Genomic DNA, 17,404 nt, shown 5'->3' with positions numbered 1-17,404 from the left:
GGTACAGCTGCAGTCGTATTGATTCTTCAATATTCATTGGTCTAGTTGGTTTCTAGTTTACCTTGTTTCATGTAAAATTTTCGATAACTTCTTAATTTAATTTAAAGAGAATCACTAATAAAGTTGTTAAGTTTACGATAGATTTATTTATACGAGAGTGCCAGTACAATGTATAATTAGTTCATTATATTTGTGGTTTTCAATTCGAGCATTGATTCACATACAAAGAGCACATATTTTACAGCAAATTAAAAAACAACAACATTTTCCTCTTAAAAGAAAAACAAAATCTATTTCACTCTTACTGACCACAAACATAACAAGTTGTACTGAAAACTGAAGGCAGGAAGCTATGTTTGAAGCTTTAAATAGGGGGTGACTTTCCTCGTGCGTGTTCGTGTGTTACTGACATTTTTATGTAGATATATCGAATAAATTAATTGTCATTGTATTTTTAAAAAGCATTTATTGATTCCGAATATACTCTAGTACCTTTACGAAAAATATCTATATTTATTCAATTTTCACTGGAATACGTTGAAAGTGTTCAACTAGCGCTCACAACCAAGTTTTTTTAATCAAACTATACGTGTTAAGCTTTCACTTTGTTTTTTTTCTTTTAGCTTATCGGAAGGTAATAAACTCTCTGAGTGGCGACTGTGCCCTCTGGCGGACTTCAGAGGATATTCGCTCCGTGGAATGTGTGCTGCTTTTCGTTACAGTTGAGTTGTAGCTGTGGTTGGTGGTGAATATTAGGTTGTTTTTCGGGTAAGTTGTGAATATTCGTTTACTAAAGTTTATATAACTTTAATATTTGAAGAGTTAACGTAAAAACAACAACTATGAAGCATGCATGTTAGCCATTTATTTAACTGTTATCAATTAGCTTAGGTGACACTACTTTTATTAAGAGCGAGTAACTCTGAGAGTTCAAAACGTTAGTCGTAACAAAATCCGTAGTCTACTGTACATCAAGGCCACCAAGAGGTCATTAGCGGTGGGAAAACTTTTTTTTTACTTTGTTGTGTAAATGGAATATCACCTCTTAAGTTTTACTGCTCATCATTGAAGTTATTAGCGCAAATACAATTTGCGTGCTGTCTTTAAGAGTTTTTAAATACTTAATTAAGAAAGCTGTTTCTGAAATGCTTGCTAAATGTTTCTCAACGTCGAATGCTGTAAGACTGAAAAGTATAGCGTTTTACTTTTAGTGTTAGTGAAATATATGCGTCGCAAAAATGTAGCGTCATGTGTGCGTGGTGACGACTTACACTTACCGATAGAGTAGTGTATTGTTCTACTATATACATTAATAATTCTCGTAAAAACTGCATTACTTTGAATATCGATTTTGTGTTGTTTTATTTGGGAGAATTTAGTTTTACTTAGATACAAGGCTTAACGAATTCAACTGAACTTTCAGAAAAATACGAATTACAGAAACTTGTAGTGAACAGTACGATGGTATTTTATAAAAGCCAACAGTAAACAAACGTAATTAGAGCATGTTTTATCTTTTTGAAACCTATCGCGACAAGCTGGCGTATGACAGTGTTCGTGGGTATAACCTCTACATTAATCTTAAGAACTGAGGACTATCGAATTGTTAGTTTTAAATATTTACATCTTCAGGGACTTTTTAACCGATCGAATCTCCATACTTGAGGTAAAACTGCGTTGAGCTGACCGTGAGAAAAATATTTAGACTGAATGCAACCCCGTCGAACACACACACATTCTTTTGTCTAAATTACGGTAATAGTTCTGTTTATATATATTTTATATATGGGGCGTTATAAAGTGACTGTCAATCCCACTATTCGTTGGTAAAAGACTAGCTCAAGAGTTGGCGATGGGTGGTGATGACTAGCTGCCTTCCCTCTAGTCTTACACTGCTAAATTAGGGACGGCTAGCACAGATAGCCCTCGAGTAGCTTTGGCCGAAATTCAAAAAAAACAAAACAGAACAACTATATTTTATAACATTTCAACTGCCCTATATTTGTCATCTTCAGTGCCGAAAAGCCCTTTTACATAATACTGTGGCGTCTCAGGCCATATGGGATACAATATTTACGTCACCAGTTGTATGAACAATAAGTTATGAAATATAATTATTTTTATTATGAATTTTATTTTAGTCATTTGCAGATCGTTTCTTACGTGAGGACTAATAATAATTTTTATTTACAAAACTGATTTACCTTCTTTGAATTACTTTGACAATCATTTACAACAACTGGCGAGATTGTCTTATTTTAGAAGTTAGTTTGTAACTATTCGGGGAAGAGCATGTTCTGTGCGACTCCAAACTTCTAGCAACGAAACACTAAACTATCTAACTGTATTTGCAAAGCAAAATAAAAAAACAAAACTGGAAAGTTTATTTCAAGCTTATTTCACTGGTTAGTGTATTTCCAAGAGAATGTCATTAGTTTATATGTCAGTCCCAAAAACTTAGGCCTATATTTTTAAGTTGGTTCCATTTCTTTATATAGTTAGTTTATTAAAAATTAAAAAAATTAAAAAATTCGTCTTTCAGTGACCTGAACTACAAGTGTGTATATTTTTATATTTTAATAAAATTGTGTTGAGCATAGGACTTATTTATTGTAACTGTACATAAAACCTATACATTTAATCCAAACGTGATAAGTTGGAAAATAAATTTTCGTCTTTGGAAAGGTTTTGAGCTGTTTCCATCCCAATAATTATATGAGTGGTTCAGGATCGAAAATTAGAGTGTTTTCAAACATTAATAAGGAAATCATGATTTTTTTGTACAGTGATCCAAAAACCTATATTTTTGTTTTAGCCTGATTTTTTTCTCTTAATAATGGAGTGAAAAAAATTAATGTGTTTGGAGAGAGAAACCAGTGAAATATACAGCTGGTGAAACTGTTGAGAAAAGTATTATGGTTTTACATTTATTTATTAAAAGACTTTTGAAGCGAATTCGTTTGTGTTGGGCTCGGCATGGCAAGGTGATAAATGCGCTCGATTCGTAATCCGAGGGTCGCGGGTTCGAATTCCCGTCACACCAGACATGTTCGCCCTTTCAGCTGTAAGGACATTATAAGGTTGTAGTCAATCCCACTATGCGGTGGTAAAAGAGTAGCTCAAGAGTTGGCGGAGGGTGGTGGTGACTAGCTGCCTTCCCTCTAATCTTACACTGCAAAATTAGGGACGGCTAGAGCAGATAGCCCTCTTATAGCTTTGAGCGAAATTCTAAACAAACCAGTCGTTTGTGGATTACACGTAAATTAACACTTGCACTCGTTTGTCTACCGGTTGATCGTGAACCTCTTTAACGGATAAATCATTGCCAAATGCAAAGATATAAGAAATTACATGTTAATGTTATGAGGTTAACATGCAAAATGTTACCAGGATTTCTTATTGCCAGGTTTGAGGTTTGGTTCTTAGAAACTTTTATTTATATGCATCATATGTCAAAAATATCGACTGCAGAAGTTTTAGACAAAGCACATTAAACCTTTTATACACAAAGTAACCAAAATCACTCTTCAAACATAACAACAGTTGTGGACATGGAGATTAGGTGAACAGTCTGATGGTGTTACGAAATTTTAACAAATAGTTAAAAGCTGTGTTAAAAGTGCTGCCCAAGTGTAACAGCTTCATTGTTAAGATTGGTTACTCGCATGCTGTCTAAATGAGCCTGTTTTTTGAATTCTGCATTTCGCACAAATTCACTGACCATCAGGTTATAACACCATCACGGCTGAAGATGTTAGGGGATAGTAATTTTAACACGCGGAAATGAGTCTGTAGTACGCAGCCGCTGACACTTCTCTATCTGATGTGAATAATAGCATACATTTGTGAGTCGTTAGACAGTTTACAGGTAATCAGAACATTCTGATAACAATATAGTAGAACCATGACTAACATTGTACCATTATTTAGATTATTTGAGAACAGTTTGTTCTACTTTTTGTAGGGGAACATTCGCAACTTATGCTCTAGATTTTATAGGGGGTATTCAGTTTAATACTTTTTAAAATTTTGAACTCCTCAAAAGTGTAATAATCTACTTAAGCAAAACTTTTCACATTCCATTTCAAACTTAGATTTCTGTAACAACCTTCACTAGGGTTTGATTTCGGTCTTTTATGACTGAACTCCATATACCTTGTAATAGTTGTACTCAAAGAGTGAATTTGGTAAGTGTTGTTTTACTGTTTCACTTGTCAGTGTCTATACCTTTTACAGTTTGGGAACTTAATTTATACCAGATGCACTTGAGCAGGGCCCTCGAAAGTGTTCTCTTTCAAGAGTAAATAAAACAAATTAAGAGTGAGAAATATTTTTATTTTTGCTTTTCAAGTTCGTACGTCATGTTGTGTTGTAGCCTAGAAAATGCATAATTCTTCTCGTGATTCATGTCATGCGCATGTTTTGATGACGTCAAGTATCCCTTATGTGACGCCATTTTAGTGTCTGTTGACTGACTGATAGACAATAGTTCTTTACACTAGTGAGAGTGATGAAAACATATGACCCCTACAGCTAGCCATAGGCCCCTTTCGGGGAAATTCCTCAAGTATCTGAAGAACAAATGACCTTGAAGATGACCTTATTGATACTATCACAGGATGAGCCCACAACACCCAATCCATACATACCACTAACTGTTGTATCTCTACCTCTTCATCTTCATTCGAAATGTACTTTTCATAGTGGTATTCAAATAATATCGTTGACTGAAGAAATTTTAAGGGGGCACTTTATATTTGTGTAGCGTGTTTCATGTATTTTCTTTTTTCATATATCATGGAAGGACACTGTACAACGTATAATTGATACAAATGAGCATTCTGGTATAAAGTATAATTGATACAAATGAGCATTCTGGTATAAAGTATAATTAATACAAATTAGCATTCTGGTACAAAGTATAATTAATACAAATGAGCATTCTGGTACAAAGTATAATTGATACAAATGAGCATTCTGGTACAAAGTATAATTAATACAAATGAGCATTCTGGTATAAAGTATAATTAATACAAATGAGCATTCTGGTATAAAGTATAATTAATACAAATGAGCATTCTGGTACAAAGTATAATTAATACAAATGAGCATTCTGGTATAAAGTATAATTAATACAAATTAGCATTCTGGTATAAAGTATAATTAATACAAATGAGCATTCTGGTATAAAGTATAATTGATACAAATGAGCATTCTGGTACAAAGTATAATTAATACAAATGAGCATTCTGGTATAAAGTATAATTAATACAAATGAGCATTCTGGTATAAAGTATAATTAATACAAATGAGCATTCTGGTACAAAGTATAATTAATACAAATGAGCATTCTGGTACAAAGTATAATTAATACAAATGAGCATTCTGGTATAAAGTATAATTGATACAAATGAGCATTCTGGTACAAAGTATAATTAATACAAATGAGCATTCTGGTATAAAGTATAATTAATACAAATGAGCATTCTGGTATAAAGTATAATTAATACAAATGAGCATTCTGGTACAAAGTATAATTAATACAAATGAGCATTCTGGTATAAAGTATAATTAATACAAATTAGCATTCTGGTATAAAGTATAATTAATACAAATGAGCATTCTGGTACAAAGTATAATTAATACAAATGAGCACTCTGGCTCAAAGTATAACTGTTACAAGTTAGCACTCTGGTACAAAGTATAACGACCGTTACAAGGTTAGCACTGCACTACGTGTAATGACCGTTACAAGGTAACGGTGTAACAGCCGTTACTAGTTTAGCACTGTGAAAAGTATAACAACTTACAAATTAGATAATCTTAGGAAACCGTGGTGAAGCGAAACTGAGTTTTCAAAAAATTCATTACGACACTCGAGGACTAAGCTATTCTTTCTTGTCGAACGTCATAAATTCACAAATGGCCTTCAGTAATTTATTTTTTTCGTTTACACCTATTTCTCTGTGTAGACGACTTAAAAAACATTGTTGACCTATTTTGTTAAGCTGAAGTGCATTTTAAAAATGGGCAAACGTATATCGGCGTTTTTCTTTTAGGTCAGAAGCAAGGACGTGACAGCAATTTTATTTATGTGCCTAAAAAAAAAGGAGTCTGTTCAGAAAAGTCAGATATGGAGGTCAGACATTCACATGTTTATCGATTAAAATATTAATTTGTGAACATTAACTTCTGAGTGTTTGCGACCTTTATTGACAGTTGTGTATATGAATTGTGAATATTTAACCCTAATTGTGTGCAGAGCAGATGTTCTTGTCATTTGGTGATAAAAGTCGCTGGCTTTGAGCACACAGTGGAAAAGAACAAAGGTAATCACAATCAACCATTGTTTTGTCTTTCCAATCTGTATATCGTAATGAAAATATAACATTATAGGCTAAAGTAATGCAAAATAGTAAGTTAGGGTGGAAGCTTAAATAAGTGCAGTGTAACGTCCCTTTATACACAGTAAAGACAAAGTTCGACAGCATTAAACTTTTTATTTTATTTTTTTCTATTATCAAAGTACAATCCATAGCGTTACTTGCGAAATATAATTCTGTGGGAGACACGAGATGCTAAGACTTAAAACATCGCATTGTGTACCCAACTAAAGCTAAAGAAAACAAAACAATCGATTAAATTTAATTTAAGGAGAAGATGTATTTTACTGGTTCAAAACCGGTTACACATTGGTAATCAGAAGATTACTTTCTCAAGCTCAGCTTGAACCCCACGGTTATGACAATATATATATTTCAAACGTCGACTTCTCAAACTACGAACGTGTAATTACACTCATGGAATGAGATATAAAGTTTTAAACGGCCAACCATTTTTTTTTTTTTTTTTTTTTCCGAACAGAGAGGAAACTAGAAGTCTACTTCTTAGAACGATTCAGGGTTTGAAACGAGGAAAGAAGTACCGTAAAGCTGTTTTGTACCATGAAAGAGGTTACGGTACAATTGTGGGAAATGAAGTTTAAAAACCATTTCAAGTTTCCGTTGATTACACTTCTTTCGAGGATGAATGTTTTCCTTAACGTACTTTTAATTTCCAGTGTAAAACATTATTGTCTCAAAATACTCGAGAAAAGCAATTGTAATTATGGTCACATCTTCAGGAAATTTTGGAGAAATGGTTTCGTTTCAGAGATTTATTTGACATATTCGAAGCCCTGTTGTTTGCTAAAGTAAACTACAGCATGGCTGCATGAAATATTGGCCGCGGCATATCGGCTTGTAGAAAGCCTCCGAGTTTTTTGGGTTTTTTTTCACGTATAAACTTTCTGCACATAGCTACGCCATCTCTTGATCGATTTGAGATCTAATTACAATTTTGGACTCAAGTGGTCAAACCCTTTCGATCGATGTGCTTGATCATGCCCAGGGTCTCAGATTAATTTATTCTAAACTTGTCTAAAACAATTTTAATTGGAGGGTAGGCTAGTAGAGCTCCTGATGAAGGATAAAATCAAATTGGATATACGAGCGCCACGCGCTTAGTATTATTGGCGCACATAAATATAGATTATAAAAAAAGAAAAAAAAGGTACATAAATTTAATTTCGCTCAAAAGAATTTCAATTGCCGCAGCTACTGAGGATTCCCTCATTTTTCTGTCCACGAGAATTATATAGAGAGCGAAACACGTGCCAGTTTTCAATATGTTTGCACAGCAATCACCTGTTACGTAGATGCTGGTCGCGTCACGCAGTAATGAATGTCACAATTGCATTGCGCAAATATCGACGATAACTAGACAGTTTGTTTTTCTGTAGGTTATTATAGAAGATGGCCTGTTACGCAAGACTTCATTCATGTCTAAATGTGTTCATTTATTTGTGTATTTTCCTTTTCGAAGTATTTACTTTACGGATTACAAGTGTTTTTTTTACATTTGTAAATATGGGCCACGGACAACGAGATTCTCTATGTATACTTTTTTAACCCTTAGGACTCAGTATTTTTGCTGTAATATGTGGTTACGTAATGCATCAGTAATGTACGGATCTGTGTTTACATTTTCTGTGTCCATATGTCATCTCGAAAAAGGTATTTAGGTTTTAATCGTTTAATAAATACAAAAAAAAACATACAGTAATTACAGATTTTTTATATAACGCATACAGTGATCGTAGAGCGACTAGAGCTTTAAGAAAATGAATACACATTAACTTCTTAAAACTTGAGAGACACCATAGTTACTCGTTTTAAGAAAATGAATACACATTAACTTCTTAAAACTTGAGAGACACCATAGTTACTCGTTTTAAGAAAATGAATACACATTAACTTCTTAAAACTTGACAAACACCATAGTTTCTCGTTTTAAGAAAAAGAATACATATTAACTTCTTAAAACTTGACAAACACCATAGTTGCTCGTTTTAAGAAAAAGAATACACATTAACTTCTTAAAACTTGAGACACCATAGTTACTCGTTTTAAGAAAAAGAATACACATTAACTTCTTAAAACTTGAGAGACACCATAGTTACTCGTTTTAAGAAAAAGAATACACATTAACTTCTTAAAACTTGAGAGACACCATAGTTACTCGTTTTAAGAAAAAGAATACACATTAACTTCTTAAAACTTGAGAGACACCATAGTTACTCGTTTTAAGAAAATGAATACACATTAACTTCTTAAAACTTGAGAGACACCATAGTTGCTCGTTTTAAGAAAAAGAATACACATTAACTTCTTAAAACTTGAGAGACACCATAGTTGCTCGTTTTAAGAAAATGAATACACATTAACTTCTTAAAACTTGAGAGACACCATAGTTGCTCGTTTTAAGAAAAAGAATACACATTAACTTCTTAAAACTTGACAAACACCATAGTTGCTCGTTTTAAGAAAAAGAATACATATTAACTTCTTAAAACTTGACAAACACCATAGTTGCTCGTTTTAAGAAAAATAATACATATTAACTTCTTAAAACTTGAGAGACACCATAGTTGCTCGTTTTAAGAAAATGAATACACATTAACTTCTTAAAACTTGAGAGACACCATAGTTGCTCGTTTTAAGAAAAAGAATACACATTAACTTCTTAAAACTTGACAAACACCATAGTTGCTCGTTTTAAGAAAAAGAATACATATTAACTTCTTAAAACTTGACAAACACCATAGTTGCTCGTTTTAAGAAAAATAATACACATTAACTTCTTAAAACTTGAGAGACACCATAGTTACTCGTTTTAAGAAAATGAGTACACATTAACTTCTTAAAACTTGAGAGACACCATAGTTACTCGTTTTAAGAAAAAGAATACACATTAACTTCTTAAAACTTGAGAGACACCATAGTTACTCGTTTTAAGAAAAAGAATACACATTAACTTCTTAAAACTTGAGAGACACCATAGTTACTCGTTTTAAGAAAATGAATACACATTAACTTCTTAAAACTTGAGAGACACCATAGTTGCTCGTTTTAAGAAAAAGAATACACATTAACTTCTTAAAACTTGAGAGACACCATAGTTGCTCGTTTTAAGAAAATGAATACACATTAACTTCTTAAAACTTGAGAGACACCATAGTTGCTCGTTTTAAGAAAAAGAATACACATTAACTTCTTAAAACTTGACAAACACCATAGTTGCTCGTTTTAAGAAAAAGAATACATATTAACTTCTTAAAACTTGACAAACACCATAGTTGCTCGTTTTAAGAAAAATAATACATATTAACTTCTTAAAACTTGACAAACACCATAGTTGCGGTACGACTAATATATCAACTGTATCAATATATATATTGAATGTAAGACCTGTTTTCTTTGTTCCATTTATTAAACAATTACTATCTCAGTGCTGTTTCTAAATGACTTTGAAATCGACCCCAAGCGACCAAAGTCTTAATGTATAAGTATTACCACGCCCTTTATAGCATAATTTTAAAACGGTATATGGTTATATAGTAAACTCGAGACTATTATCAGAAGGGAAACAACAAAATGATTATTATTGTTTCAATTGACAGCAGAAGTAACTTGTAGTGTTCCCCTTAATAAAATCTGTGAATATCAAACATATTTGAAAAAATGTAACAATACGAAAACAAGGATAAGCCACTTGATGATACAAATACTGCAGAAACATGCAGAAAAACATTCAGAGATTCTGTGTTCTTTATTCCCATGGAAGCTCTACTTCATTCGTTTACGCGTATCTCAAATAGATAATCACATTTTCTCAATCCCAAGAAAAATTTAAAAGAATCCTGATTTATCTAGCCTCAATTGGTTTAGGACCCATTTTCCTGCAAAGTTAAAACGGGAGATTGCGGATATAAGCTTTGAAGCAAGTTTTCCTGAAAACGTTTTAATCCTCGTAAGTTTACGAATCTGTGAAGGACAAAAGAGAATGTCATGTCAACCACAAAAGTACTTGTGAGATTTAACATCGAGAAACTGTTAGACCAAGTAATTCGAAAAACGTGTACGTGTTTATATAGAGATGTTTATACCTCCAGTTTCACATGGCGGAACAAAAACACGTTTATTTTTCCTTGTTTCGTTCTAAACGTTGCGGTAAAGTTTGAGATGCCTGGATGAAGCTGAGCCCATTTAGGTTTCTTCTAAATTCTAATATCGAGTTAAACTTACAACCAGTAGTATGTGACACAAGCCTTGCCCAAAACGTCAGTGTAGTCGCTATAGTTAACCGTATTGGGCTTTAGTATTTCAGAAATATTCAACTGTACGCGTTTTTTTTTTTTTTTTTTTTTCCATAAATACGTTTCTTACTTATTAACGAACTTTCTTTTCCTGGTCAATATTTTAGTGGCGTTATTGACCAACGAACTGAACATATCCGCGATCGATTATCGATACATTCTACTCTTATATATTCTCACAAAACTCCTAAGTAGGAAAAAAAAAAACCAGTTATGTCGACAATGACTGTGTGACTGATACTACAGAACGATCAAAGTACTGAAAGCAATTTTGATCAACCACGACGGAAAAACCGCTTAGTAAATTTAGCCTCTTGAAGGATAGACACGCGAGGTTGTCGTTGTACTTGCATAATACTCTTTTTCTTCTTTGTCCTTTTACTTCGGATCTGTAGGATGACCGTGTAATTTTTTAGAAGAGCACGTACGATTGGATTTGGCTTTTCGTGAAAAATCGAATGTCGCTTGGGGGGAGGGAGTCACCTCATTTAACCACTCCTACCACTATACAGTAGTATGTTTTCTGTCAATCACACTGTTAATGCACACTCAAATGACGTCATATAAGTGACACTTGACTTTGCAGTGTGTACCGTCGTTAAGTGTCCCTAGTTCGTATTTTCTCAAGACGGAATTCGAAATTTTAAGATAATCGATTGATACAACCTATAGAACACTTATGTTTCAAATACTGTAAGAGACTAATGTACGTTATATTAAAACGATTTTAGATTTGTGAATCAAGTCACGTAATAACCGCAGTTAATATAGAGTCGCAATAGAACAACGGGCTGCGTCAGACTACATTATAACATTGTTTGCAATTAGGTTTGTTTGCTTTTTCTTTTTTTTGAATTTCGCGCAAAGCTACACGAGGTCTATCTGCTTTAGCCGTCCCTATCCATTTCTTCCCTTTTAGGGTAACATAGAATTACCTAAGCAAAGCTTATGGTAAGATTTAACTCGTACGGTATATAGTTTTTTCAGATATCCATTAATTAAGATGCATGCACCAACGATAAAATATTTATTTAACCTTAACAATCAAGAGTATGGGCCGAACATGGACTATAAAATGTCTGTCAAAATTCACCAAATACTTCAAAATAATTAAACTAATAATTATATATGAAGTTGACCAATAACCGAATGTTTAAGATAAACAACTAATGCCTGAACACGTTTAGTTAGTCTTAACTAATCGTATATGATTAAACAGCCTGAAATATCCACGGCTCCGTTGCGGGATTTTAAGATCTTCGTGATTCACAGAGGTCTCGGTATACCAGTCAAGCGTCTCCTTTATCTCAGTTAGCAGAAATACCCGCCCTTCAAGCAAGTATAATAGGTAGTTCCTGCGGAAGGGTATTAGGTTTGCGACCTTTTCTGGAATCTAACAGTTCTACCACTATTTACTCATATTTGATATTCAGTTATGTTCGCCATTCATGAGCACAAGGTTTTTATTGAAACTTTAATTTCAAAATGCCCTACCATCACAGCATTACATCACAGAGTACATTTAAGTGAAACCTACCAGGTTCTTTCAGTCTATATTGTCAGGTCTGATCGTTTTCTAACAACCGTGCATACTAACTATAAGCCTGCAGCGTAATATCCATGGTAAATAACTCCATTGTAATACCGCCATATATAAGGCATACCACATAAGGCATAAGTCATCTAGTGTATGAAAACATCGATTTCCCAGCACCCAGCTGAACAGTATGGAAATTCATAAGCGTTCTTTCTGGCGACCTGACCGGTATGTCTCAGTATAGAATAGTATGGATACCCGTTTATTTCTCCAGCTACTTGAAATTATCTCAACAGGTGGAGATCCTTCTTGATTATGATCATACTGTTGTCTGGAGCGTGACGATGGCTTTTACTGCTGATCGTGTTTTAGGTTTGTTTTTTTTAACCTCGGATGAGTACGACTTGTTTCAATTTTCTGTCGAGGTCGTGCTGGTTCAAGGTGGTTCCTTTATTTACGTCATTCACTACAAGAGGTAATCTTGTTTGGAAATTTCCAAATCCTAAAGCTCAATACATTTTTATGATCAGAGTGCATAAATATATTACAATAGAAATGACCGTTAGAAGCCTTTCCCCAAAAGCCATAGTCTACCTAATGACAGGGACCCGTCATGGACAGGTGGGTTAAGGCGTGCTACTTGTAATCTGAGGGTCGCGGGTTTGCATACCCGTCGCAGCAAACATGCTCGCCCCTTTTAGCCGAGGGGGCGTTATAATGTGCGGTCAATCCCACTATTCGTTGGTAAAAGAGTAGCCTAAGAGTTGTCGGTGGGTGGTGATGACTAGCTGCCTTTCCTCTACTCTCACACTGCTAAATTAGGGACGGCTAGCGCAGACAGCCCTCGTGTAGCTTTGCGCAAAATTCAAAAACAAAAAAACAATTTTAATATGTTCATTTAGAATGCTAGAAAATATTTTCACAGACAAGAGAATGCTTATAAATTGTATCAAAAGCTACAGTAATAGAAAATTTAAGTCGCAACTTGGATAAATGTTAATTATTTTTGAACTACAAAAATCTGTATCCGTAACACCTTTACGTGGAAGTTTAGGTTATCAACCTCTTTATTTATTTATTGTTTTAGAAACTTGGTTTTCCTACGCAATACTTAAAACACGATTTCGTCGAAAGTGACAAAATTAAAGCTGATTTTTGTTCCCCTCCCCTGCAAGGCAAGCATGACCGGTCATGACGAACTTGAGATACGTAATCGGGCATACAATTTATATATATATATGTAGACAATGCAAAGTAATGGTCGTTTGAAATGGTATTTATCCTCAGGCTTGATGGAACTAAAATTGTTCGCTGGTGTCCTGCTTCGTTGGTTTGTCGTAGAATAGAAGAGAAATTAACCTTGAAATGTCCTAAAACACCGACACTTGTGACACTTGGCACTGATTCGAAGTCGATTTGTTTTGTCGTCAGTGACATTTCTGTTGTTTTTGTTTTGTTTTTTTGTCTGTTGCTGTTATTTTTGAAAATAATTCTTGTATTTGTTTTCAGTGTTCTTGGAGTGTTATTGAACATTTTTGTTCAGGAGCGGGGACGTCTGTTTATTAAAACAAATTTAATGCTTCTTCAATTTTTGTGAATCGTAATATTAAAATTTTCCCTTTTCTTATTACTCAGAATATTTCATTCGACTTGTAATAATGTTCAGTTCAGTTCCCTCGACTTGTAATAATGTTCAGTTCAGTTCCCTCGACTTGTAATAATGTTCAGTTCCCCCCCTTCTATTCGGATTTTGTTTTGCTTTTATTGTTATATAAACCATACTTTCTTATATGTTTAGTAACATATCTCTATAAATAGTTTCACGTACGATCTAACGTCAGAAAAAAAAAAAAAAACATTAGCCAATCAAATCAATAATAAAGCAATTTTTTTCTGTTTCGGCTTGGTCATGAAACCATAATAAATAAATAAATAAATAAATATGTAACAAGAGAATGAAAATATAATTACCTTTGCGAATTATGCAGTGGTTTTTTTTTTTTCCTTTTAAGTAGGCGCAGTTGGGCAAAATAAACAGAATCCCTTATCTCGAAGTAGGTCCGAGACAGAGGCGGAAGTGCAGTCTATCAGTGAGACAGGATGCGAATCAACCCAGTTGGAATTGAATGGAAATAGTTCGTTTTGTTCCATTTCACGAGGCATTTGTTACAAAACTGTTTGAGGTTACTTACTTTTGTTCTGATATTCCTTTAAACTAATATTTAAAAAAAAAAAACGCTGGCTTGACGAGTTACAAAGCTGAAGTTTTGGTATCGATTTTCGGTGTGGACAGAATAAAGTAATGTCATTGTGGAACAGAACCAATGTGTTTTGGTGTTATATATATATTGTGTATAATGTGGAAATGAAAATAATTATGGACGTTGGCGGAAAATGGGATGGAAAAGTAAATATTGTAGGAATGTCGCTCCTTTGTCACGTGAGAATTAACTTCACTGGATTCCAGTTACGTGTTAATAGCTTAGTTTCATTGGTTTAACAAGCAAGCATTTGGAAAGTACCACTCTAGTATAAAGTGTATGAAAATACAAGTATTACGCTTTCATTAGATCTGTAACGGCAAGTGTGTAAATTAAAACTTTTTGGCTCTCCAAGGATGCATAAACATTTTCATCACTACGAAGCTGTATGAAAAATCGTAAAAGGTAATTGAAACTGGCAGTTATAACAGAAGCTTTTGTACGAAACCGAAACTCCAAAAGTATGAAGGGATTCTACAGTCGAGCTACACACAGCTCTTGTAAGCAACTTTGTTGTAAACACAGATGTGAATATTAGTCCGAGAACATTAAAGTGCACATTAGCACAGAGGTCTCAATGGATGTGTAAATGCTAGAAAATCGCTGTTTGAATAAGGGTAACTATACCAAAAAGTTGAACCCCTCAGTGTGGATTCCTGTACGTCGTGAGGGGACATCCCATGGAAGGTTCTGTTCTTTCAGTTTACCTCCTCTGGGATTTAAATATCCACCCACGTGTTTGCCGTGCGTGGTGACCTGTGAAGAGGACGAGAGGTTTCTGGTGGTTGAGGGGTCCAACCGTAACTCACCGCTTTGGCCTTGAATTCCTGTAAACGGACGGCTTTGGGGTGGCCCCCTAGGGTCAATCGGCTGGTCTACTTGGGCTAGGGTCAACCAAGTACCAGTGTTGGGTGTTTTTCAACAGGTATTGGGGACATTATATCTGACGCTGGTGTTTGGGTATAGTGCTCACGAAACCCTGGCGTTGCTGCAGTGTCCTTGTTTGGCATTGTAGTGCGTCAATTTGCAGGGCTCTATAGTGGGTGGGTGGGAAGCACCGAAATATTCATTTTTTTTTTATTATGGATCCTCCAAATGAAAACGGCCCGGCATGGCCAAGCGCGTTAAGGCGTGCGACTCGTAATCTGAGGGTCGCGGGTTCACATCCGCGTCGCGCCAAACATGCTCGCCCTCCCAGCCGTGGGGGCATTATAATGTGACGGTCAATCCCACTATTTGTTGGTAAAAGAGTAGCCCAAGAGTTGGCGGTGGGTGGTGATGACTAGCTGCCTTCCCTCTAGTCTTACACTGCTAAATTAGGGACGGCTAGCACAGATAGCCCTCGAGTAGCTTTGTGCGAAATTCCAAAACAAACAAACAAACCAAATGAAAACTTAAATAAAATAGTGAAAAAACAATCCATAGGTAAACGACCACGTCTTGAAGATTGAGCAGCAATCTTCAGCATCTCTAACTCCTGTTGTACCTCGTTTTTTCATTACATTATTTCAGACAACCTTTAAGGCAGATATTCCCCTTTTTCATTCAGAAGGGAGGGACTTGCTGGCTCTCCAAAGTCAGTAAAGAAGCTTCACTCTGGTGACATATTGATGGAAGTATCCACATCTCAACACAGTGAACTCTTGCATTCAAAGGCGATTGGGGATATTCCTATTGAGGTTACACTTCATTCTGCTTTGAATTCATCAAGAAGAGTTATTGTTGAGAAGGATTTGAAGAACATTTCCGAGTCAGAGATTCTCGCTGGTCTCTCTACTCAAGGAGTTTCTGCAGTGAGGCGTATCTCCACTCACAAAGATGGAATTACGATGCCGACCAATATCCTTGTTCTGACATTTACATCACTACGTCCACATGCCACCATTAAGGTAAGTTATCTTAATTGCAGGGTACGGCAATATATTCCAAACCCCCTCGTGTTTCCAGTGTCAGCGGTTCAGTCACTCGAAGACGTCATGTCGTGGTTCCTTGACGTGTGCTCGTTGCGGTGGCAAGGACCACGATGCCTACGAGTGTGAAACGGACCTTCATTGCGTCAGTTGCAATGACACTCACCCGTCCTACTTTCATTCTTGCCCTAAATACTTGGAAGAAAAAGAGGTGCAGCGTTTGAAAATGATTCAAAACATTACTTACCCTGAGGCTCGAAAGTTGCTGTCCACCACTTCACCTCAGACGTGTGCTGCTGCACTTTGTTCCACTACTACAGTGGGAGTGCAGAAAGATCTATCTGTGCCTACAAAAGAACCGTTTTCAAAAAAATCAAAAATCTTTGGACCTTCATGGTTAAAAAAAAGTTGATGAATCAACTTCAACACCCATCTCTATCCCTTATGTACATTCCAGCAAATCCCAAGATCCACTTCCTGGATTCTGGGTTCGAATATTTCTCGAGTACATCTTCTCCCATCCCAAGATGCAAAACGATCATTCTTTTACGTCCTCAGTTGCTGGAATCCTCTTCCAATGACAAAGACCTATGCAATCGACCTAATGGAGGTCGACAGACCTCTCTTGAATAAAGAAAATAAAGACGTGGTCTTAAACAGAAGGGTTCTCCACCCAATTCGCCTACACATAAATAAATATGGCCACTTTGATACATTTGAACTGTCGAGGTTTACCTTCTAATCTGGATGACATCAAAGCATTGATTGTTTCCTACCATCCTGTATGTCTTTCCTTACAGGAAACATTCCTGAAACCTGCTAATATAGTCACCTTTTGGCAGTCTTCTTTGTACAGAAGTGACAAGTTGTGTGATGGACGAGTGCATGGAGGCGAAGCACTATTGGTTGACCAGCATGTGCCCACCCTGTCGTTGCCACTTGACACACCCTTGGAAGCCATAGCCATCCGTGTTTCCTTAGGTTGTACCATCACTGTTTG

The 17,404-nt window shown here is 35.3% G+C and overlaps 1 protein-coding gene across 7 annotated transcripts in view; it reads left to right on the top strand.

The window, feature by feature from the left end:
* The window catches only part of LOC143248784 (uncharacterized), a 100,770-nt gene that overhangs the window by 21,918 nt on the left and 61,448 nt on the right, over nt 1–17,404 (top strand). For 3 of the 7 annotated variants that reach the window (XM_076497505.1, XM_076497502.1, XM_076497506.1), the window contains one exon: nt 624–768. The gene's annotated coding sequence lies outside the window, so the exon portion shown is untranslated. Of the gene's footprint in view, nt 1–623; nt 769–6,059; nt 6,140–6,173; nt 6,330–14,245; nt 14,417–17,404 lie in introns of those variants that run through there. The other 4 variants (XM_076497509.1, XM_076497508.1, XM_076497507.1 and 1 more) reach the window with 4 other exon arrangements.

The sequence above is a fragment of the Tachypleus tridentatus genome, chromosome 4 (genome assembly GCF_004210375.1).
Source record: "Tachypleus tridentatus isolate NWPU-2018 chromosome 4, ASM421037v1, whole genome shotgun sequence".
In the NCBI taxonomy this organism is placed as follows: Eukaryota; Metazoa; Arthropoda; class Merostomata; order Xiphosura; family Limulidae; genus Tachypleus; species Tachypleus tridentatus.
Note: the sequence above shows the minus strand (reverse complement) of the source record. Positions and strands in the feature narration are given on the sequence as shown.